Below are 24,719 nucleotides of genomic sequence, written 5' to 3'. Positions count from 1 at the left end.
CTTTGTTAGATAGTTCCTATAGGGGTACCATTAGGTGTCTATTTTTTGGATTTAGGCTTTTTCTTGGATTCAGGCGTTGAACTAGTGCAAATAGTATATTGTAGTAACATAGCAAAATATAGTTTTATCTTTTCATTTCCTCCGATTTTTTGACCTCCCGAGTTTAACTTAAGTGGTGCCCCAATTGTAGGTATGGCACAGCGTCCTGCAGCAAGAGCCCCTTATAGATCGTTACGTTTAGGTTACTATTGACGTGAAGGACACAACCTCCAAGATAACCCTGGAGGAGTTACAAGAATTTTGTGACTCTGAATCGTTATGTGGGGCTGGCCCCAAGGAGGCAAATTATGATGTGTTCGTTCCCGGGGACCGGGAGCGCATATGCTACATCAATATGTCGACTACTCGGATAGCTGACTGGTTATGGATGTAGAAGCCCATGTTCACCAACCTGGGGGTTTGGATCCCTTTTTCTCCTTTCGTCATGTCTCTTGTAAGAACCCAATTTTTGGTAAACAGACTTTTTTGGCTATTTTAAAATTCATTTTGAAAAATCCCAAACCACGGCCCAACAAGAAATAGTGAGGCTGGCCCAATGGTAAAAAAAAGAAAATTAAAGAAAAAAGAGAAAAAAATTAAATAGAAAATGACATTTAATAAGTTCAAAATTGACTTTTGAGGGTAATTAATCCCCCTAAGTCAAGTTTGACTAGTAAATAATAAATATTAGCTTACCATTAGTTTATTTTCCTCGCCAGAGACTTTTTGAGCCGGGAATTCACTTTTAGTGACAGTTTTGCGTGCGTAAAAAAAGCTCTTGTAATTGAAAACCTTGGAATCAGTGGTCAAAATAATTTCTACCCAACTAAATGTGTATTAAAATTTATATTACCCATCCATTCATGATTTACTCCTTTAAGAATAAATATTAGCCATTAATTATTTTACCATATAGTATAATTTACTCTGAACTGAATTTCTGACTAGTATTCCGCAAAAACCTCTAGAGACCCCAAATCTTCTTACTTGCCACCCAAGTAACTTGTATCTCCTTCTCAGCCTTTCACCTCTCTCTACTGTGTTTTTAACCTCAAGTAACTAATCGCGGTTAACTGTAGATAAGGTCGACACGCAAGCGCTGACCAAGCTTCCTCGTTTTCACGCTCCTTATTCATTGAAGCCCAGCCCTTGACCATAAAAATTTCAGCCACTTTTACCACCATATATTCAACAAGACTTTGATTTTTTATTTAAGGAAGAATCGGCCACAAAATTTACAAAATATTTTACACATTTTTACACTCTTTTGACCGAATTCTTGGGAGAAAAAGAGAGAAAATTCTTGTACCTATTCACTGTTCCCCAGCCCATATTTTAACTCTTCCTCCATTGTTCTTCATGTGTTCTTCAAGGATTCAAAACATACAAGCACAAACGGTTGCCCTTTTTGCTAATTCTTGCGTTTATATCAAAATTTTGGCTAGGTATACTCTTGTTCTTTTTTCTTTTATTTTCTTTTTTAAAAACAGTAGCCATGATGAATTCTTACTCTCCTCCATGTTAGAGAACTCCTCTTGAAACATCCATGGAGCACGCCTAAGGAGTTAGAGAGATTCGAATTTAAAGTGGTTGAATTTTGACGTTTTTGCGACACTTTAGGCCAAAAACGAAACTCACCACCACCAGCTGTGTTTCTGCCCTTGTGTGCATGTTTTCCAGTGTATGAAAGGTTTAATAACTGAATTACATAAGAGGTAAGGGTTAGGATTAGTTAGAGTATGTTTGTACTTGTTTTTTGTGTTCATATGAGTCACTTTATATTGTGCGTTTATAAAATATTTTTTAGATAAATTACAATAAATTTTTGATATTTTATTGATATTAAAATATAAAATAATTTTTTAACTATTTTTAATGTCTTCTTTTAATTATATAAAAGTATTCAAAATATTTTTTATTATAATAAATAATAATATATATTATTTCTAAACTTATTTCAAGAATACACTACAAGAATTTTATTTGTTTGTGGTAGTTTTTTAATAGGAATTACTAAAAACCTCCATAATATATTTTATTTGTGACAAATTATAAAACCTCCCAAAATAATTAACAAAAACTCCCGCTACTCTCAATCCAATGAATTATAAAAAATCTAACCCAAAACAAATATTCACCAGCCCATACCATAAAAAAAAAAAAATCAAAACAGGGCTTCTAGACTCGAGAGAGAGGATGGACTGATGAAGGAGAGTGAGATCTCTCTGAAACCCTAGAATCTCAATGTCATCGCCACCGGATAATGATTCCATTCAGATCGTTGAGGGAGAGGACGAGAGCTTCAGTGATGATTCCACCGGGTAATGCTTAGATCTTCTGCTTGTTCCTCCTCTTCCACGACGGCTTCTTCCGTTGGTTCTGCTTTTGCTCTGGTGGCTTGAAGCACTCAGAGCGCGGTTTTGGCACGGATGCAGTGGCATTGGCTTAGGAAATCTGGAAGGCGAGCGAACGAGAGTCTCTGGAAGCTTCGATTGAAGCTGCGTTCGAAGCTATAAGATATTGTGGAACTGATTCTCATGTCGTTCCAAGTCATTCGGTGAGAATTTCTTCCTAATTTGTTCTTGTTTAGTTCGGGACTTAAATTTTCTCACTCACTTCCGTTCAGAATGTGTTCAGACAATCTCCGTGTTTGTGAGAGAGGAGAATTGAATTCGAGATCTCTATTAAGTCCAATTTGTGCCTAGTTCAGCTTCATATGAATACTTTCTCACTTGCTTCTATGATTTCAATGATTCCAGATTGCTATTTCTGCACCTCGTCTGTGGATTTCGTGAATTGAATTGCAGAAAATGCAAGAATTATAATCCTCAACTCAAGCTTCTCACGACTTCCAAAGTGAACGATAACTGAACAATCACACAACTGATGCTCTCATTGTGGATTCAGGATCAGCATCTGCTACAATTAATGATAGCAAGAAAGTTTAAGAAGGTTACAGTTTTTAATATCCTTACTTTATGCCTTTAAGTTATCTATTTGATTATTTGCTTGCTGTATATTCTCCCTTTGTTAACATTTTAATAGATGTGGGAGGAAAATTTAAGACTGAAATATTACTGCAGGAACATAATATCATCTTGATGTCAAATCACCAGACTGAAGCAGATCCTGCTGTTATTGCATTGCTAATTGAAAAAAAGGCCCCACATCTTGCTGAAAACATGGTACTTTTTTTAATTTTTTAATTTTTATTGTTTTGTTGTTTTAACAGTCTTTGTGTACATGTGTAACTGCTAAAGAAATTGAATTCTGCCAATTGTTATACAGACCTATGTAGCAGGAGATAGAGTTGTTACTGATCCTTTGTGCAAGCCCTTCAGTATTGGCAGGTTTATTTTATACTTCTCTTTATTAAATTTGATATACATAGATCTTTAACTAAGGAAAAACTAAACTACATAGGAAACCAACTGCTCAGAGAATCTAAAGTTGATATACATGCTCTTATTGTTAATGAGGTTTGATTATATTAAGCTATACTATATTACAATATTGTGAGGTTCATCAATTCATCATCAATAAAATTGTTCGGTAGGTCGGGTACCGGACCGATCGGGTGAATGTCCTGATCAACAAGAGGGGAGGTCCTCTGGACGTACGTCTCCGGGTTGGAATAGGTGAGGTCCCGAGCTCTTCAGATGTGGAAAAGGGGGGTGTCACCTGCAAAGACACTCCGACGCGCAAGTCAATGGGGTGTGCAGGCGAAAAAGGGATAGAGTCATGTCACGTACCTTGGGGGAAGGGTAGGTCCTTCCCCTTATATACTGTGTCAGAGGTGGGCCCGATAAGGGCATGCCCACTTTCTCCGAGGCGTGCTCCTCACAGCTGTAACAGAGCTGTCAGGAACGCGTGTCCGGGTCGGCTGCGGGGGGTCCTACCTCCAACCGTTCGGGTCGGGTGACTCTCGAGTCGAGCGAGCCCGTAAGGGGACTTGGGCCAGGCCGTAACAAAAATAAACCAGTGATTATTTATTCATATAAAACAAAGCAAAAGGAGCTAAAGGGTGAGTTTTGAGATGGTACCTGGGAAGAAAAGGACCAAGAAACAGACTAACAGGAAGCCCCATGAATCTGCTTCCTTCTGTGACATTAATAAGGATCCTTCTTTTGTACTATTTTCTTTACTTTTCTCTCTTAGGACAAAACTCAAACACTTTGTGGGGATTCCAAGGAAACATATTTTTTTTATGTTGAGGGAATTGAAGCCATTGATATGGTGATGTTAGTTTTTGTTGTTTTGGTGTGGAAACACTATGGTTTGTGTCTTCCCTTTCCATTTTTTCTTTGTGGTGATATCATGTTTAGGGGACTTATTTTTAAGGAACCATGGATTGCAATTGCTGCTGCTGATGATGTTAATATTTATCAATAAATTAAAAAAGTGTTTATTGGTATTTTGTTTGTTGATGAATATGAATGTCAATATCACTTGTGTTTTCTGCTTTGGCTGGTATATTTATTCAATGGTTTAATATTTATTTAATTTAAGCGGTTCTGACACATTTTTTTAATTTCATCTATATTTATTCAATGTTATAAATTCAATGTTATTTTTTTTATGTAAGTAAATTGTTATTTTCTTTAATAAATTATATGAATTTTGTATGTGTTAGATTATGTTACACGTCTCTATCGATAAACTATTATACTAATATAATCTTTAACATTAAAAATATATGACACTCATTGATTTACATTTTATAAGATATGATAATAAATTTTGCCTTTTATATAACTTGTAAGGCGGTAAATGTAGACATAAAAATTGAACAGGTAACTGATAGTGTGGCGCTATCCATTGTTGTCAAACTCTCGAGTTAATTCATAAATTCGTACGAGTTTACTTAGACTCGTGAGTTTGACAACTTTAGCGCTATCAGTATTATTGTCAGGTACATAAATTTTTAGTCTAGCTAAAATGCTAAGTAGTTAATTGTTTTAAATGCTGTATGTGAGTTGTGACTATTGTTGGTAGAACTAATATATTCAGTTTTGTGCTTGTAGTGCTTTTTTGGCTCACTTGCTGAATGAGCGACTTCAGACGATGGGAGTCTTAGGATGTCTGTCCTGCACTGTAGGATGAATTGTCATTGTCATCCATGCTCCTCAAGAGCAAACTCCGACTCCTGTCTAAGAAATATGGGATTTGGCCACTCAACCAGATTGCTATTTACTCCTGTTTACATTTTGGTATTAAGATTCTTTGCTTTACTGTTTAGTCCATTAACTAATGTCATTGATGTTTTCTTTTTTTCAACAGCATTTCTATTTTATGCGGTGGGAACAATTTCTTTAGTTTTGGCTTTGATTTTACACTTCGAGCCTCACTACAGACAGTCTAATATGCTGGTTTACTTGGGAATTTGTTCATTAATGGGCTCATTTACGGTAACTATGTTTTGTGCCGATCACATAAATGAAAGTTTTATGAACAAAGAAATAAGTTTTATATATTGTTTTTAAAACTTTTATACTGTTATCTCAGATGCTCTTGCATTAATACAATGTTAGTTGTGTGAGAACTTAAGGTGAAAAAAGATTATAAAATAAAAATATCCATCATGAGTATTTGGGTCAATTATAGAATAAGTGAATATCTAATCCATTGTATGATTTTAGCTGATCTTCTAACTACTAATGCTGGATTCTTCTCTTTTGATGTGCAGGCACTTCCTATTTACTTTGATAAAATTTTTCATCCTGTTGTTGCTGTTATTTTATCAGTAACTTTTGTTCTAGCTTTTGGAGAAGTAAAATACTTTTTCAACTCATGGTTTTTGTCATACTCAAACATTTTGATCTTGACATTGAAGAACTAACACTTAGCCTAGGAACAAAGAAGTCAAAGGTTCTTGTGTTTGTGTTTGAGAATGAAGCAATGAAGTCACAAGTTGATAGAACATGGCCACATGAGATTGCTCTTGGTGAAGTCAACGAGAAACTCACAAGAGGCCTTGTTGGTTCTGAGATGGCAAGGTTCAAATTCAGAAAAGGTTGCATCATTTTCTATGTCTATGCTGTTAGGCAAATTGGTAGCTTTGGATTCTCTTGTTTTGAGGTTCTTAGAACTGTTCTTCAATCTGTTGTGGAGCTTAAAGATTTTTTGGATCACACTGCCATGCTTTCTATGCCAAATCAAAGAAGCATTACCCATCAGGTACCAGCAGCCATGGCTCACTAATATAATCTTAATTAGGATCTTCATTATTGAAAATATTATTTTTGTTTAGTTTGTTATTGTTAATTAGTACCTTTCTTTGGAATTTTGGGGAGGCTTATTATTATTAATATTGATTTATTTGTTCATCATCTATATATCTCTTGTTTTGATCTGTATTTATTTATTTTTCTTTTTTCTCTGATCTTTGTTGGATTTGAGGAGAAAATGAACTGTAATTTTAGCATGATGAATAATTGAGGATGTGAAATCTGAAAATGAACTGAAAATTTTAGCATGACAAGAACTATTGATATTGAAAATATTTTTATATAGAGAATTATGTCTTATATTAAGAAATTATGTTATAAAAGATTTAGTTCTTAAATTTTGATATTAAAAAATAAATTTTTAATTTGAGAGTATGGAAATGAGATGAGATTAATGAATGATTTGAAATTAAAAATAAATAAATAATTATAGGGTTTGTGAAGGGTTGAAAATCTTACAAAATAGTTATTTTTTTAAAATTAAAAAATCAATTTATGGGAGTTTTAAACTGCCACAAAAGTGATTTAAAATTGCCACAAAAGTCCAATATAAAACTCTCACTAAACACACACAACCCCCCCACTGAATAGATTGTGGAGGTTTTTAAAAATTTCCACAAAAGACCTCGTGGCATCTCAAATTTTGGGGGGTTTTGGAAATCCCTACGAACTATTTGGTGGGGGTTATAAACCTCCACAAATAAGAAAAAAAACTGTCACAAATAAACAAAAATTTTGTAGTGATATATGTTAAGAATAAGGTTGGACATGCTGACATGTGATGATATTTAAGTGTGTCTAAGTGTGTTCATCAGAAAAAAAAATTTATTAAGACACAGTTGAACACGACAAATACGTATGTCGGACGAGTATTAATAAATGTCGTATCCAATATGAAGACATGACAACTCAACGAAGTGCTTGTGTTCATAGCTAAAAAAAAAGGTATGCAAAGCTTTCTAGTAGCTAATCTCTTATTATATATTTGGAGATTATATTAGTGGTGGCTTCTTAGAATTTTTTCTAAAAAAGAAGATTTAAAAAAGGTAAGTAAATCCGAGCATTAAATACTTTCATTCGAAATCACAATGATGAGAAGGAAAATATCGATTAAATGAGAGAAAATTATCTTCAAGAAGTTAATTAATTCCATATATGCTTTTGTACGTAGGTATTAAATGCATTCAAGAATTTTTAAGATTCTATTTTGATTTTTGACACAGCATTTTTTTTATTTTTAAAATTTTTAAATCATTATTGTTCCAAGAGCACAAAATAATTTAACTAAAAAAATTTATCGATCTCTTTAATAATAGATCTATCGAGTAAACTACTAAAAATGTATCTGAATTATTTTTTTTAATATTGATAAAAATATTTTTAAATTTTGTTATTAACAAAATTTTTTTCAAATAATTCTAAAACGTGTCAAACATATTCGGCTGTGATCAAAGACTTACTCCATTAATAGAAAAGTATGACATGACTCACTTGTAAATATTAGAGTCTCACTTTTCATATAAAAAATTTCATTTGTCGCATCCTTTTTTTTCATTAACGTAAAATATTTAAGTTTACGATATGTGTATTTTTGTCATATTTTTAAATATTTTTATCAATAATAAAATTTAAAATTATTTTTGTCAATAATAAAATAATTTAAATATATTTTGATAGTTTGTCCTAGATCTATTCTTTTATATATTTTTCTAATAATAATACTTTTTAACTTGTATTCAAATAAGTGTTTATCATTTGTTTCCCTTTATATGAACTGAGAAAATTGTCTTGTTGACAACTTGACATGCTTTTAGAACCCATTCTAAAAACATCGTAAAAAGAATATTTTACTAAAGTTATTAATTAAAAAGATATTTATATTTTTAATGTCCTGAATATATAAAAAATTTTAAAAATATTATATTTTCAAAATATATTATTAGAGTATGAAATAGCTAAATCTCTAAGAAAATATATAGTCTTGCTAATATATAAGAATGACAATTGAAAAAAGTGAGCAGGTATTCCAATTCCACACACGTACGTTTCGAATATTGACTATTCGTTCCATTATTTGTCCCGTTAATCGCAAGTATTTTATTTATGAGAAAAAAATAAATAAATTTTTTATTTTTTTTATTTGTAGATATTTAAGTTTTTTAAAATTTAAAAATATATTTAAATTTTTTATTTTATTAAAATTTGAATATATCAATTTTTTATGTTTATTTAGATCTGTCAAACTTAATAAAAAAATCAAACGTGATTCTTGTTGTACTAACTTAATCGATACGAATACACATGTGAAAATTTTTTTAAAATAGAACAAATTAAACTTAGAAATTGATGTGTCCAAATTTAAAAAAAAATTAAAAATTTAAATATATTTTTAAATTCTCAAAAATTTAAATATTTACAAATAAAAAAATAGACATCAATTCGTCATCTTTTTCTCTTTATTTATTATCTCAAGTCTATCTATATTTGTGGCAAGTATTTTACAAACACAGAGTCATATTCATACCAGTATTCGTCTAATTTTAAAGGCGATACATTTTGTCTTTGATTTTATAATATCTCTCCTATCTAAAATATAATTTATTATGTTCCACGAAAAAATATAAAAATATTAAAATAATCGTATAAGTTACAAATATAATTATAATCAAGTCACCAAAAAAATATAATTATAATCATCAAATTAAATTACAAATTCTTAACTTTATAATATCTCTCTTATCTAAAATATAATTTATTATGTCCCACGAAAAAATATAAAAATATTAAAATGATCGTATAAGTTACAAATATAATTATAATCATCAAATTAAATTACAAATTCTATTTAAATAATCTTAAAGAAATTTAAATTCATCCAACTGAATTTATCAAATCCAATAATCTATCTCAAAATTTGTGTATATTTTGAAAGTGTGGAACAATACTACTCAAACCGCCCATACCGATATAATTATCATAAGGTATTATCCATACATATCCTTAAATTTAGTCTAACTATTAAAATTTCACATCCATTCATAAGATCAAATTAAGTTGGGTCGGCTCAAATTGCCATTTCTGCCGTAACACATATTTTAAAGAGTATTATAAAAAGAAATATTTTACAAAATTATTAAAAAGATTTTTTATAATGTTTTAAATACATTAAAAATTTCAAAATTTAATTTTATTGGGATTATATAAGTCAACAAATAGGTTATATAATAATTAATCTCTTTTATTATTTTGATTTAGTTAATATGTGACGAATATCTTTAATATTAGTTCTAATTTTAATTTCATTTTGAATCCAACAATAATATTTGTGAGATTAAATAGTGATTTAAAATTAAAATCAAATCTGCTTTTCCAATATTTAGTCTTAGTTTATTTAGAATTTTATATTATTTTTAATTAGTTCATTAACATAATTATATAAGTGGCAAAATTTTATTAGTTTTCTATTAAGGTGATACTGCGTAACATCCCAATTTTTTGAATCAAATCATTTTTTTAATAACTAATTAATTAATTAAAATGATAATGATTTAAGATTTGAATTTAAAATTTAAAATTTAAACATATGAAAGCATTAGTGATAGTAAATCTCTAACAGACAGTAAACAACCTTTTAAAAACATAGTTATAACTAATTCTACATTTATTAGATTTGAATGATATTTTGTTATATGAAAAGATAAGAATACTAGATTTATTCCTTAAGTTTAGTATAAAATTAAATTCAAATTAAATTAGGTAGATAAATCGGTTACGAGTTCAGAGTAAAAAATCGCGCTCTTATCAGCCAGTCTGATATACTAACAGTATTTCAAAAATATCTCAAGCTGTGGTTATCCGATTGACTTCGTTTAAGATTTGTTTTAAAGCTAATTCAATTCTCTATAAATTTGTCTCTAATAGCTAATTCCAAATTCCAAACGTAGAAAAAGTTATAGAGCTCACAAAGTGATGATCCAGATTCAAGATTTCACCTAAATGCCTCCTAACATAATCTGCACATACCTGAGAGCTAATTGATCCTTCCTTTCTCATTCTATTCCCTTTTTCTATACAAAACATTCTAGTATACACAAATTCTAGCTATGGAACAAGTCTCTCTTCACTAACAAACTGCATCTATTTGCATCGGAATACCTATTGGAACTTCACTCGAGGTAGGAAATTTTGTGCTAATTTTTATAGGTCATATCTTAAATGTTTTTGAACATATATGTTAGCATTACACGTTATGATATAATGTCTCTTTTCTTCATTCGCATTATGCATTATAATAACAATCTTTTGTGCATTAAAGAACTGAGGGAATGATCCTTCGGTAAGGGAAGGTGACCCCCAAAGACAAGATAATCGAGATGATCCTTCGGTAAGGGAAGGTGATCGGCAAACCTTTGGGATAAGAACCTTCAGTAAGGGAAGGGGACTATCCCATCAATTTTATGTAATAATATATCTTTTTTTTATATGACTCCCTTCTTGTGTATGTCTAAATAACCTTGATTGTAAATTGAACTGAGGGAATGATCCTTCGGTAAGGGAAGGTGACCCCCAAAGACAAGATATCGATATGATCCTTCGGTAAGGGAAGGTGATCGATCGAGATGATCCTTCGGTAAGGGAAGGTGATCGCCAAAATGTTTGGGATAAGAACCTTCGGTAAGGGAAGGGGACTCCCACTTTTTATACCGGTTTAAACTCAATACCTTCCATAAAAGCTACGAGAAAAAGTAATGAAAAGTACAATGAAAAGTGTGATCATGATTGTTCTTCTTTTATCCTTTTAATTTATGAGTATGTTTATTATTTCATTCAAAGATCCTTTTTTTTATCCAAAGTTCATTTTTATTCGATGGGTGATATTGTTTAAGATCTTTATTTTATTCAGATCTATTCTATTTGACTTAGCTATGCCAATGTTACTATTTTTCTCTTGTTTATTATTTATTTTGCCTTGCTTTATGGCCTATGAGGACATCATACCAAAGTTTATGAGTTTATATTTATATGTTTTAACGCTATAGGCATTTTGTCTGCATTACATATGACATAACATAAGTAAATGAGAAGCATCTAAAAGTCACACCACTCCGACTAATAAGAACTTTTGAAAATAATAATTGAACAACGTTGCATTATCACTATTTTTATTTTAAAACTCGGAGTGGCTGGAGATGGATATGATGACACCATATAGATAAACTACTGAGAAACTTTTGTTTCTCACCCCTCTCTCCGTACCATCTTCAGGAAGGATGCGGCACAAAGCAATACACTGCTTAGTTGAGGTGAAAAGACAAGTGCACTATTAGGAGCGAGCCTTCAAGAACGTAGATACGAAACATTAAGCGTTTATCTTAAGCAGGAAGGATAGGCTATTGTTTCACCCTTCTCGCACACGAATCTTGTGTTTTCCTAAAATGAGCTTGAGCCTGTCTTGGAATAGCAACGTAATCCTTGAATCTGGAAAACTCGTTGTGAGTAGAGTTACTCTCATTCGCAAATCGTATACTTCAAAATCAGCTGAGATTCCTTTGGTCCTATACACTCTGCTCCTTCTACCGAAGGTTCTTAATTTGAGCTTTTAGCTTGAGATGCACTTTGATCCCTCTTCTTATACATTTCATTATTTTGGTATAGCTCTGTTTGATCATATGCAAGACTTTCTTTTGATTTCTTGTAAACACCCTTTGTGTTGTTCGTTCGTCAATTTGAACCTAACATTCTTTTGAAAATTAACTCATCCTGAATTTTTCGTCACGTACAACTCCTAGATGAAACTATTAAAATGATAATTCCCTATAGTAAGACTTTTGAATGCCTGTGGCACTACGAAGAATTTTGGAGCCTTAATTCTTGACAACCATATTACATGCGGTTAAGTTAACACTTTAGGATGTACCTTTTGCTGGACACCTAGATACGATGAAGGCTTTCAGACCTTGAAAGAAAGATTAATATCAGTGCCAGTATTCATGATGCCCAAACTTAAGTAAACTATGTGAAATGATTACGATGCCTTGCAAAAAGGGGGTTTAGGATGCGTGCAAACACAACTTCGGGAAGCGATGACGGACACCTGAGCAGAAAATCTCTGAGTATTGCTTGTATGACCAAGGAGGATAAGGAGCTATCAAGGATATTGAAGTCTATTAAACGAGAAAATCAAGCAGAGATGGAGGAAGACAAGAGAGAAATTTAGAGGAATGAAGGGACAAAATTGAAGGTATAGGAAGAGGTTAGTGTGCCTAATGTCAAAAGTTGACACATGAACTATTATATAAAGCCTACACGAGCGGATTTTTGATTCACCCTGTAATTACCAAAATGTGTCATGAATCCAAAGAAGACATTTTGGGTGGCTTGATGAAATGACGTGGCGGCACGTGTGATTATGTAGTCGACATGTTAGGAAATAGAAAGTAACCAACAGAAGCCATTCGAAATGCTGCAACCATTGAAGGTTCTACACTTAAGGTGAGCAAGGATAGCCATTGATTTCGGAATAGATTGCCGAGGTCTAGAACAGAAGGTGATGCTGTTATATAATCATGGAACTAGTGACGAAGTCCTTTTCATCCATCGAAGCAAACTAATTATCAGAGGTATTAACAAGACTATAAGCCAAGGAGAAGGTGGAATTTCATATTACGCTAGATGCCTTTGTATTGATCTGAAACTGGAAGTATCAAGTACCGTAGTCCCTGAGTTTGATAGTCAAGACAATGAAAAAGGCGATTTAAGATTCTCACTACGAAAAGCCGACATAAAAGTGAAGCAGATTGACGGAGTGAGCCTAGAGAGTTTAAGAGAGAACGCTCTGTATTCTTGGAAACTGCTTCGACAACCGGTAAGAAAAGAACGATCGACCTAAAGGAGATTAATTCGAGGATGATGGGCCGTCTGAGGTGTTAGAGCAATTTGAAACAGTTCAATTAAAAAAGGATATGAAGTTTCGAGTGGTCCCAATTAGAATTGATGACGTAAACGTAAGGAACTCTGAGGAAAAGAAGTCTTATTAGAGAGGTGACTTGGAAATCAAGTCAAAATAGAGAAGCGCACTGAAGAACTTGAATTAGAAATGGGGACAGACTACTCTCACCTATTTACAGGGAATTGAATTAGAATTTTGTGAGCAAAATTCCCATTTAGGTGGGTAAAATGTAAAACCCGGTTAATTAATGATAAATTAACCCATAAATTAAAATATATTCTAGAAAATAAGAAATGAGTTTTTTATGGTCTAATATGATAGAGAAAATTAAAACGAGAATTTTGATACTAATTTTAAAGAAAACGGCCCAAGATTGGGCCGAACAGACCAAACCGGTTGAACCGGGCCCAAATGGGCCCAAGGCCCAACCCATTAAGCCAAGACACATTAAATGGGCCATGCTTTCCTCTCTCCTTCAGCAAAAACACGCTGAAGCATTTGGAGAAGAGGAGGAATAGCAATCCATGAAACATAAACACTTGGTTATCTTCAATTGATCATAACTTTTGATCCGGAGCTCCTATTGACGAGCCGTTTGTGGCCATGTGTCGGGCTTGTCGAGCTCTTCAATTCTATCTACACAAAAATGTAAGTAAGTTGCGTTTTTGTAGCTCCATTTCTGCTAGTATATCAATTCCGGGTTTAAGGTTTGAGGAACTCAATTCCTTGATGATTTTCATATTTTAGGGGTTCGCTAGACTTGATTCCTTGTGGACATTGCTCAAGGATCAGTAGGTAAAGGTAAGAAAGTTCTAAACCCTTGTGGTTATCCAATTTCATGTGCCCTAGTGTTAAAATTATTCAATTGTATGAACTAGCTGAGTTTATGTTGAATTAGAGTTGAAATTGTCAAATTGGAGCTTGATGGAAGTCTTGGAAAGACTTGGAAGTGGAGTTGTGATGCTGGAAATATGAGTTTGGTGGTGTTGGAGCCCTAAGAGCTTGAGGAAGAGTGAAATTGAAAGTATTCCGAGTTGAGCGGAGAATCGGCCAAGGTATGGTTTCGGTTTTCTGTATCTAAAATATAATGTGGTTGTGAAAACGTAGGCTAGTGGCCCTAGGATAAGATTTGGAAATATTGATGTGGTTTATGGATGATGTGAATTGTGTTATTATGTATGTATCTTGGTGGATTGTGAAATGTTGATGTAATTGTTTGGATGATTTGGATTGAGTGGAATTTATGAGTAATGGTGATAATGGTTGATAAAGCATGTGATGTTGTATGGAATATGAACTATTATGTTTAATTGATGGTAAGGTTGAGGCTTATGTTGGTGAGTAGGATTGAATGTATGACATTGATATGTGTATGTTCATGATGATTGATAACTTGAATAAATGCTTGAAAAGTTGAATCATGGAGTGTTGATTGTAAATTGAGATTATTAATTTGAAATGTGGCTAAATATGGAAAAATTTGGTGGGTTAATGATTGGATGAGAGGTTAGAGATGTTTGATGCCGGGATAGCTGAGTTATGATTAATGTTGAGAATTATTATAGTTGTTGAGAATGGTTAGTATTGTTGATGGCTAATAATTGTTAATGAGAATGTTATTGGTGAAGGAATGAGGAGAATTATCTGTTAGAATGGACTATGTATATGCGTATGATTGAATGAGATAGAGGTGCTGGGTAAGAGGCAGTGGGAAATAACCACTCGCTCCGGGTATGGTTTGAGAATGAATGAATGAATGAATGAATGAACGAATGGTAATGATAATGAAACTGTGTTTATATATGTGACTCTGGGTAAGACGCAGTGGTGTTATCCACTTGCTCCGGATGAGGCTGCGGGTAAGACGCAAGGGCTGTGCTTTGTTGCCGCTTGCTCCGGGCCGAAAAAGTAACACTGCCTGGGTAAGAGGCAGGGTGAAGTTGTCCCCTGCTCCGGGTATGTGGGTAAATGCAAGGGTTGTGGCGTGATCCCACTTGCTCCGTGTTTGGTGTTTTGTCCAATAGTTAGCTACGAGGACATGTCGGGTTGGCTTTGCAATCGACAGATGAGACTCATCAGCCACTAGGACAGGCATGCATCATATGCATCTATATGTCTTGTTTGGATTGCCTAAGTAATTGCATAACTAAATGCTACTTGATTATCTGCTCTATTTGAATTCTATTTGTGATTTCTCTGTTTGTAATAATTGTGTTTGTTGCATTGGGTTCCGTTGGTGGTTGGAAGGTTTGGAGGAGTTAAAAAGGGGAGTTTTAGATAGCTCTGATGACCCTAAGCTAGTTGCCTGTTTTCTCTTTATGGTTTAGTTATATTTTAAGCTTTATTTATCTGTTGGAAGTTCTAGGATTGCCTCCGGCTTTCCCAGGAGATTATATATTAGATATGTGGGCACTGTTACCATGCTGAGAACCTCCGGTTCTCACCCATGTGGGTTTTGTGGTTTTCAGATGCAGGGCAGGCGGTACCTCGCTGAAGCATGCTGGAAGCTTCTGATGTTGCGAAGATATTTACCTTTTGAGTTTATTTTGGTTACATGTATTTGTTTAGATACTTAATATCTCCACCTGTTATATATATGTTGTATTTATTCCTCTTAGAGGTGATCTTGGAGATTCAGGTTTTGTGACTCTGTATTTTTGGATTTTCCTATATATATATATATATATATATATATATATATCTGAATAACTATGTGCTCGGACCGGTTTATCTTCGCGAGCCGAGTCTTGAGTTTTGTTACATGTGTTTTAGAACTCCTAGTATATAAATTCGTTAGCTTGCTCTATCCTGCTTACGTTACAGTACGCGGAGTGTTGCGCTTTTCAATTTAATGGTTTTTGCTTTAACCTTTTCTTCAAAGGCTCCTAGTTATAAACCTTTTTTACTATATTATATATATATATAATTTTTATTTTAGAGGTCGTAGCGCCTCGCCACCTCTGTTTTACATCCTAGATGTAAGGCTCTGTGTGGTAGGGTGTTACAATTTTGAATTTTACAAAAAAAAAAAAAGACAATTGTTTCGGCACCATTTTAAAATTAGAGAGTACATTATCTTCTCATCATATGTATTATTGCATAATAGATCTTAGTTGTAATTTAAGAAAAAGTAATTTACTTCTTATTTCTGAATGATACTAAGTACTTGCCTTAAAAAATTTGTTGAAATGTGTTAAAGTAGGCCAAAATTATCTTTAATAACAATAATTACTCTTTTTTATTATTTTAGTTGTATTCTCTTTCATCCATTAATTTTGGATATGATTGAAGAAGAAATCATAGTATTGAGAATATTCAACTCCATTGATTTGTGGAGAGGAAAAAAATTCTAAAAGATGATGAAACACTTATTTGAGAAGAAAAGAAGTGCATAAAGTCTTGGATAAAATATGATAATAGAGAAAATCTTCAATTTCTCTGACTTGTTATTAATTCGTGCTTTTAAAAATTGAGTATTTATCTTTAATTTTGTTACATTTTCAATCATATATTTTGATTATGGCCTAGTTCATTAGACGACATGAAAATTGACTGATCTAGGACTAACAAGATTTAGAAATCTATGTGACATTAAGAATGAAATGTTTTATTATCACAAGAAGAATATTTCATTTATGAAGATGTTCTTAGCATACGCAGTTATATATATAGTTCAATCAATTTAAAATGCTTTATTTTGATATAATTTCTTTTACAATCTCATGTATTTGGCATATATTAATTAAGGTTTTAATAGTTCGTGCAGGATAAATTTTGAACAATGAAAAAGAAGTGTGTGGAATCCAATAACACCGATACTAAAAACATCAATGATGTTCTATACTATGAGTTGTTGGTGAATATTTTTAAGGCCTTTAATATTGTAGATCTTGCAATAGTATCAAGAGTGTGTAAAACTTGGCGTGAAGCTTGTAGTGATCCTAAACTTTGGCATAAGCTTAACCTTAGTGTACTCTGCTATAAGCCTTTTAACGTACCCAGAATGCTAGGATCTTAGAAAGATTCAAGTGAAGGACTGACTAAAGTCTTAAGGGGAATCTTAACTCAGAGCGAAGTAGGACACATTCCCTGTTTTATGTTCAATTACTATACTTACTTAAAAAACGAACACTTGCTCCTTGTTGCTGAAAGGTAACACTATTTTCAATTAATCTTTGTGCTCGAATTGCATAATTATATATGCTATATTATACATAAAGTGTATGTATGTCTAAAAAATTATGATAGGTGACTCGTTTGAGGTTTTGAGCACTTCATTTGTATGTTTTGATAGGTAATACTATTGAAGTAAAATTAAAAAAAAAAATTGTGTGTGTAGAGTATCGTTCTATACTCAATGTTTGGGATAAGTTTTAAGGTTTTTTCTAATATTTAAATCATTCTATTTAAGTTCCTATAGTTTTAAAATTGTCTCAATGTTGTCATGTCATTAATAAGCTGTTAACAAAATTGACAGTAGGACGAAATTGAGACGCTTTTAAAATGTTAGGAACTTAAATAGGACGAAAACGTTGAGAACAAAAACGATACATTACTCTTAGAAAAATGACTAAATCAAGTAAAATGATAGAGAAATTTAACGAAATAAATTGCGTTATAAATTTAAAATTTTTACTCATGCTTTTCAAATAGCTAATAGATAAACTTTCAGGAAAGAAAAAAAAGACATGATTTATATACAATAAAGTATAAATTATTTTTTCCCTTCTATAATGTCAATTTTTTACCACAGATAATTATTTAATTTATTTTTTAATTTTGTTGTTAGTAAAAAATAAATTTAATTAGAATGAAAGCAGGAACGGACATTAGGGGGCGAGTGGAGGCCTCGACCCCCTAGCCTTTTTTTAAAAAAATTAATAGTAATAAGTTATTAAGTATGATTTATTTTTTTAATTTATTTAATACTTAGTCTAGTATAAATAAAAGTCTAGTCCAACCTAAATATTAATTATTTTTAATATCTAAAAAGTAAGTAACAATATTAAAAAATCTAAAAAAGATATTATTACTAATATTTTTTAATTAAATAAAAATTTTTAAATCCCATAAAGTGAATTCTTTTTCTTCTTGTGACCGTCTTTCTTAATTTATTTGGTATTAATTCTCTTTGTTTCAACTGCTACAACTGAAAGATCTTTTTCAGCTATAAATATTATGAAGAATGACTCAGAAACAAAATGAAAGATAAATTTCTTGCTAATTGTCTTTTAACTATATTGAAAAGAAAATTGTTGAAGAATTTGACACAGATTCTATTATCGATGAATTTTATGATACGAATAATCGACCACTTTGTTAGTAAAAAGTATACTTATATTTTTTGCACTTTAAAATATATTTTCTATCGGTATATTTTTGTAATACATCTTGTATTATATAATTTTTTACATAATTTTTTAATATTATATATGTTATTGGTCCTCTATAATAATATTTTTTTATCCGTCCCTGAATGAAAGTAATATGATTAAGAATAAAATTAAATTAAAAAATAAATTTATTTAAAATAAAAATTATACAATTAAAAATAATTTATTTAGATGTGATTAAAAAATAATTAAATAATTATGTACCATAAAAATTAAAAAAATTTAGGAAATTAACTAGGATATAACTAATTTAGAGCCCATTAATTAAAAAATAATTTTTATTTTTAACTTTAAAATTCGAAAATCAGAATTGTGAGATTTTTTTCAACTAATATTCTCTCTAGTGTCTTTAGATATTATTTCTATTAAGATAAAAACATAGAAGGGCATCGGAGGTTAGATTAAGAACTTTAAGTCAAGTTGTAGAATATAAAGTTGTAGCATTAGGATACAAAAGTTACGGCGAAGCTTTTTATTCTTCAGGTTGGTAAATCTAGGATAATAAAGTGTATTTACAAAGAGTTATGCTACATGTATACTAAAATTAGTCATTAAAGTTAGCTATTAATATAAAATATATGTTAAAAAATAAATATACATTAAAAATAAATTAAACTATACATATATTTATACACAAATATATTAATGACTGATTTTAGTAGATGATTTTGGTGTACAATTTTTTATCTAGAAAAGTCTTCCACGCTCAAATGAGTAATAATAATCTAAATTAAAAGACATAAGAATTAGGAATAAATTAAACACTTTAAATATGTGTTAAATTATTTATTTATAGTATTTGAAAAAAGGATTTTAAAAAAAATTGAATAAATTCATATAAGATTTTACGTGAATATAATCATTATTTACCAACTTTCTCATTATTATTATTATTACTACTGCTGAGGTAAAAGTTTCTCATGTGTTATATTTTTTGGCAGGACTCCAAATCTAAAAATATTAGTTCTACCTGCCATATGCAATTTATAAAAAGAAGTAATTAAACATGCAATTAGTTTATGGATAGGACTTGAATCCATCACAATTACCTGCATGATCAATCATAAGAACATTTTTCCTGCAATTGGCAAATACTGCAAAGGAATCACCGGTCTAAAATTCACTACTGGCTTCAAAATGGATCATGCTAGAGCCTTGATCGAACATACCCCAAATCTCAAGTTCTTGAGCCTTCAATCCATAATAGTGAGCTTTAGAACATTGTACTGTGTGCTTGAGAACTTGAAGCATTTGGAGATTATTAACCTCTGTCATAGTCTCATTATAGACAAGCCTGACACATCAAACTGGGTTGTTTTGTACATTTTTCACCAATTGCAACATCATCAATGGCCGCTCCTCCATCGTTTGAGAAAGATTCTAACTTGTCAAAGTAATAACGGGTGTGTCACATGCAAGAATAAGATGACTGGTCAAAACTATCTGACCAAGAAAGTATTATATGAATCCTTTGAATAAATTATATGATCATGAATGAAGAAGCTTTAAATAAATGTGGTTATTTGAACATACACAATTTGAATTACTTTCATGGAAGTAGCTATTATGAATTACTGTTATTCTTGTTTTGGCATAAAGATATGAGTATCTATGTTGGATCATTTATATTCTTATATGCAAAATTAGCTGTTATATTCGGAAAAATGAAATAGTCTTGCTAATATGTAAGAATGGCAATGAAAAAAAGTGAGCACATATTTCAATACGAGCAATGTTAGGGGACTAATAACTTTTGTGATTGGTAGCCATTAATGATGATTTAATGGTGTGAGATTGGTATGAGATTTCATCTAATAACTCACATTTCTCTGCTGGTTACATGCTGGCCAAAATTCAATAAAATTGCTGGCCCCTAGACTTTTCCCTTTCAATACCATACATGTTCCAAATATTAACTATCTATTCCATTAGTACTCCTTCTATTATTTGTAAAAATTTTATTTATTGTATCAAATCTATATTTGTCGCGAGTACCTTATATATATATATATATGTTAGAATTTTTATTCTAATTATGGTCCAATTTGTTAATATAGAAATTAGTTTGGGTGGTATTGTAATTATTCATTATTATATTGACAGTTGGTCTGTTCTTTGATGGAAAGAACACGACTGTTCATCATAAACTTTATAAAATTTGGGTCTCTAATTCTGATCATAACAACAACAAAAAATACACCTTGATTCCATCAGGCTCTCCGTGATTCAAGAATTGGAAGTTCCAAATTAAATCAAAGAATTTATTGGCAATGGCTGGAGGTACGTAAATTATTGGTTTTATAAAGAAATTCTAACATGTGGTATCAGAGCAAAATTGTCTCTGCCTTGCCATTTAAAAATTTGATTACTGTGCATTATTTTGATAAATTATTTTCAAAAGAAGAATGTATAGTATGAATTTTGAAATAAGTAAGAAAAATCATTGAAAGTTAAAGTTGACGTACCATAAGAAGAGAGAATAATAAATAATATTCTCAGAAAGAATCTTTTAAATTTGTGTCGTAGTTGTTCTTCGTAATAGTATAATTTTCCATGATTCCCATGAGTTTTCTTATTCTTGAATTAAAAAAAAAAAGAGAGAAAAAATGGAAGACGGTGGAAGAAAGAAGACAGAATAAACTTGTTTCAATGGATGAATGTTGTTTGTTATATAATATTAAATGCTTTCTACTTTTACGTTGAAGTTGTTGTGTTTCAAAATTTAAATTTTATTATAAAATTCAAATTTTGGTTGGAGTGAGGTTTGAACTTGGATCTTCTAAATATTGGCAAAATAATTATCTACTAGATCATCTTCACTTTTGATATTAATTATATTATTAAATTTATTTATTTAATGATTATATTTGCATGCAATATAAATTCTTCCGCTGCATATCATATTGTGATTAATATATGATTTATTGAGGAGTAGCCACAATATCCTTAATAATAATTATATTTAAAGAAATCACATAATTATTAATATGATATATTTGTAATTGTTGTGAACTATATAATAAACTTACCCACATGAATTTATTATGTTATTCACATCTAATTAGATTGAAATAGAAAATATTTTTTACTTCTTAATTAGCCTACAGGTATTAAGAAGTAGTATTTTATTTACTAGTTTCAATACTTTAGTTCATATAGTGAATATTATGTGTGTTAAAATCTTTGCCCACAGGTAGATTTTAATGACACTATGATTTATATTTATTTTGATATGACTTGCATTGGCATGTATTATCATATATTATGGATTTTGATGTGCCTATTTAAAGTTGAGTAATGTTAGCATGATTTATTATTTGCAGCAGTAATGATATCTGAAACTGTATCTGAAGTTCATTTGTTAAGTGGTGACAACTATAAAGAATGGAAAGATAAGATTCTCTTTCACTTAGGGTGTGCAGACCTTGACTATGCTCTTCGTAGGGAAGAGCCTCCGACACCTACTGATGCTAGTTCTCAAGCCGAGGTAGCATTATACGAACGGTGGGAGAAATCCAACCGTTTAAGTATGATGTTCATTAAGTCTCGTATTTCAGCTAGTATCCGAGGTTCAATTCCTGATTGTAGGAATGTCAAGGATTATATGAAGGCTATTGATGAACAGTTTGAGTCTTCTAGTAAGGCACTTGCAAGCACCCTAATGGCACAATTGTCATCTATGAGGCTTACCGGCGTAAGAGGTGTGCGTGAACATATCATGAGGTTGAGAGACATTGCAGCACAACTGAAAGCTTTAGAGGTTGAGATCTCTGACTCATTTCTGGTGCATCTTATTCTGAATTCTCTTCCTGCCCAGTACGGACCATTTAAGATTTCTTATAACACACATAAGGAAAAATGGTCCATTAATGAATTACTGGTGATGTGTGTGCAAGAGGAAGGAAGGCTAATTCAGGAACTTGGTGAAAGTGCACTATTAGTGACAAATGAGGGTAGTAAAAAGCAAGCTCATAAGAAGAAAGGAAAGGGTATTGTATCCCATCCTATGAAGAAAGAAGGTGCACGGTGTTTCTTTTGTAAAAAGAAAGGACACATGAAGAAGGAGTGCCCTTTAAAGTTTGGCTTGAAAAGAAAGGTACTAACCTTTGTAATCTTATTCCTTCAGGGTGTTTTGAATCTAATTTTGTTGAAATATGTCATGACACTTGGTGGATTGATTCTGGTGCTAAAATTCATATTTCAAATACCATGCAGGGTTTCATAAGGAAAAGGAAACCGATAGGAAGTGAACTGAGCATCTATATAGGCAATCGGATGCGTTCACGTGTGGAAGCTGTTGGAACATTTAGACTTGTATTAAGTACTGGTTGTATTTTAGATTTAGAAAGAACCTTTTATATTCCAGATTTTTCTAAAAATTTGATTTCTTTATCTAAGCTTGTAAAACAAGGATTATGTATAAATTTTTATGATGATTCTGTTGACATTATTAAAAATTCTAATATTATTGGACGTGGTACTTTAATTGGTGATTTATTTAAAGTCCATTTAGCTAATAATGTTCCATCTAGTCTTATGGTTATGCATGGTAATGGTATGAATGAAAAATCCTCCATGTTATGGCACCGAAGGTTGGGACACATCTCCATTGAGAGAATAAAGAAATTAGTAAGTGATGGAGTTCTTGAAACTCTAGACTTTACTGATTTTGATACTTGTGTGGATTGCATTAAGGGAAAGCAAACCAAAAAGTCTCAAAAAGGTGCTAAAAGGAGTTCTGACATATTAGAAATAATTCACACTGACATATGTTGTCCTGATATGTCCTTAAGTGGTCAGAAATACTTCATCTCCTTTATTGATGATTATTCACGATATATGTATCTCTATATGCTTCATAATAAATATGAGGCATTGGACGCTTTTAAAGTTTATAAAGCTGAAGTAGAGAAACAATGCGGAAAGAAAATTAAGATCGTGAGATCAGATAGAGGTGGAGAATTCTATGGGAGATATACTGAAAGTGGACAAGCACCTGGTCCATTTGCAAAGTATCTTCAAGAGCATGGTATTGTGGCACAATACACCATGCCTGGCACACCAGATCAAAATGGTGTAGCTGAAAGAAGAAATAGGACTTTGTTGGATATGGTGAGGAGTATGCTTAGCAACTCCAATCTTCCTTTATCCTTGTGGAGTGAAGCCCTTAAGACAGCTGCGTATATATTAAATAGAGTTTCAACAAAGGCAGTTTCTAAAATGCCATTTGAGCTATGGAAAGGTTGGAAACCTAGCTTGAATTATATACGTATTTGGGGTTGTCCTGCTGAAGTTCGGGTTTATAATCCACAAGAAAGGAAGTTGGACCCAAGGATGATAAGTGCCTATTTTATCGGCTATGCAGAAAAGTCTAAGGGTTACAGATTTTATTGTCCCTCCCATTCAAGTAAAATAGTTTAATCTAGAAATGCAAGGTTTTTAGAGCATGATGTGGAAAGTGGGAGAAATCATCCTCTTAAAGTTGTTGAGAATGATAATGTTTATCAAACCTCTCCATGTACAAGAATGATTGTTCAATACAATGCCCATACAAATAGGGTCAATATAGAACAACCTATTACTAATGTTCCACATCATGAAGATAATGTTCAAGTAGATCATATGGTGGAGGATCAAACTCTTCATAATGAAAATGTTGTTCAAGAACATATTGCTCAAGAGCAACTTCAAGAAGAGGGAGAACCTGTTATGCCACTACCTTTACAAGAGGTTGATGATGTAACATTAAGAAGATCAACAAGAATAAGAAAGTCTGCAATTTCTAGTGACTATGTAGTGTATCTTGCTGAGTCTGACTATGATGTTTGTGATAAAAATGACCCAACGACGTTTTCACAAGCAATGGAAAGTCGTAATTCCAATTTCTGGCTAGATGCTATGAAGGATGAAATGAATTCTATGGCAGATAACTAAGTTTGGGATCTTGTAGAATTGCCTGATGGGAAAAAGGCCATTGGCTGTAAATGGGTATTTAAAACCAAGAAGGATTCATCAGGCAATATTGAGCGCTACAAGGCTCGACTTGTTGCCAAAGGATTTACTCAAAGGGAAGGAGTTGACTACAGGGAAACCTTTTCTCCTGTTTCAAAG

General features: G+C 31.8%; 1 pseudogene; it reads left to right on the top strand.

The window, feature by feature from the left end:
- Positions 1-22,035: 22,035 nt before the first annotated feature.
- Positions 22,036-22,858, top strand: LOC148569203 (uncharacterized; annotated as a pseudogene).
- The last annotated feature ends 1,861 nt before the right edge of the window (positions 22,859-24,719 follow it).

Source organism: Arachis ipaensis, chromosome B4 (genome assembly GCF_059453495.1).
Source record: "Arachis ipaensis isolate K30076 ecotype BB chromosome B4, ASM5945349v1, whole genome shotgun sequence".
NCBI classification, from domain to species: domain Eukaryota; kingdom Viridiplantae; phylum Streptophyta; class Magnoliopsida; order Fabales; family Fabaceae; genus Arachis; species Arachis ipaensis.
The sequence above is the reverse complement of the archived record's forward strand: the minus strand, read 5'-3'. Positions and strand labels throughout refer to the sequence as shown.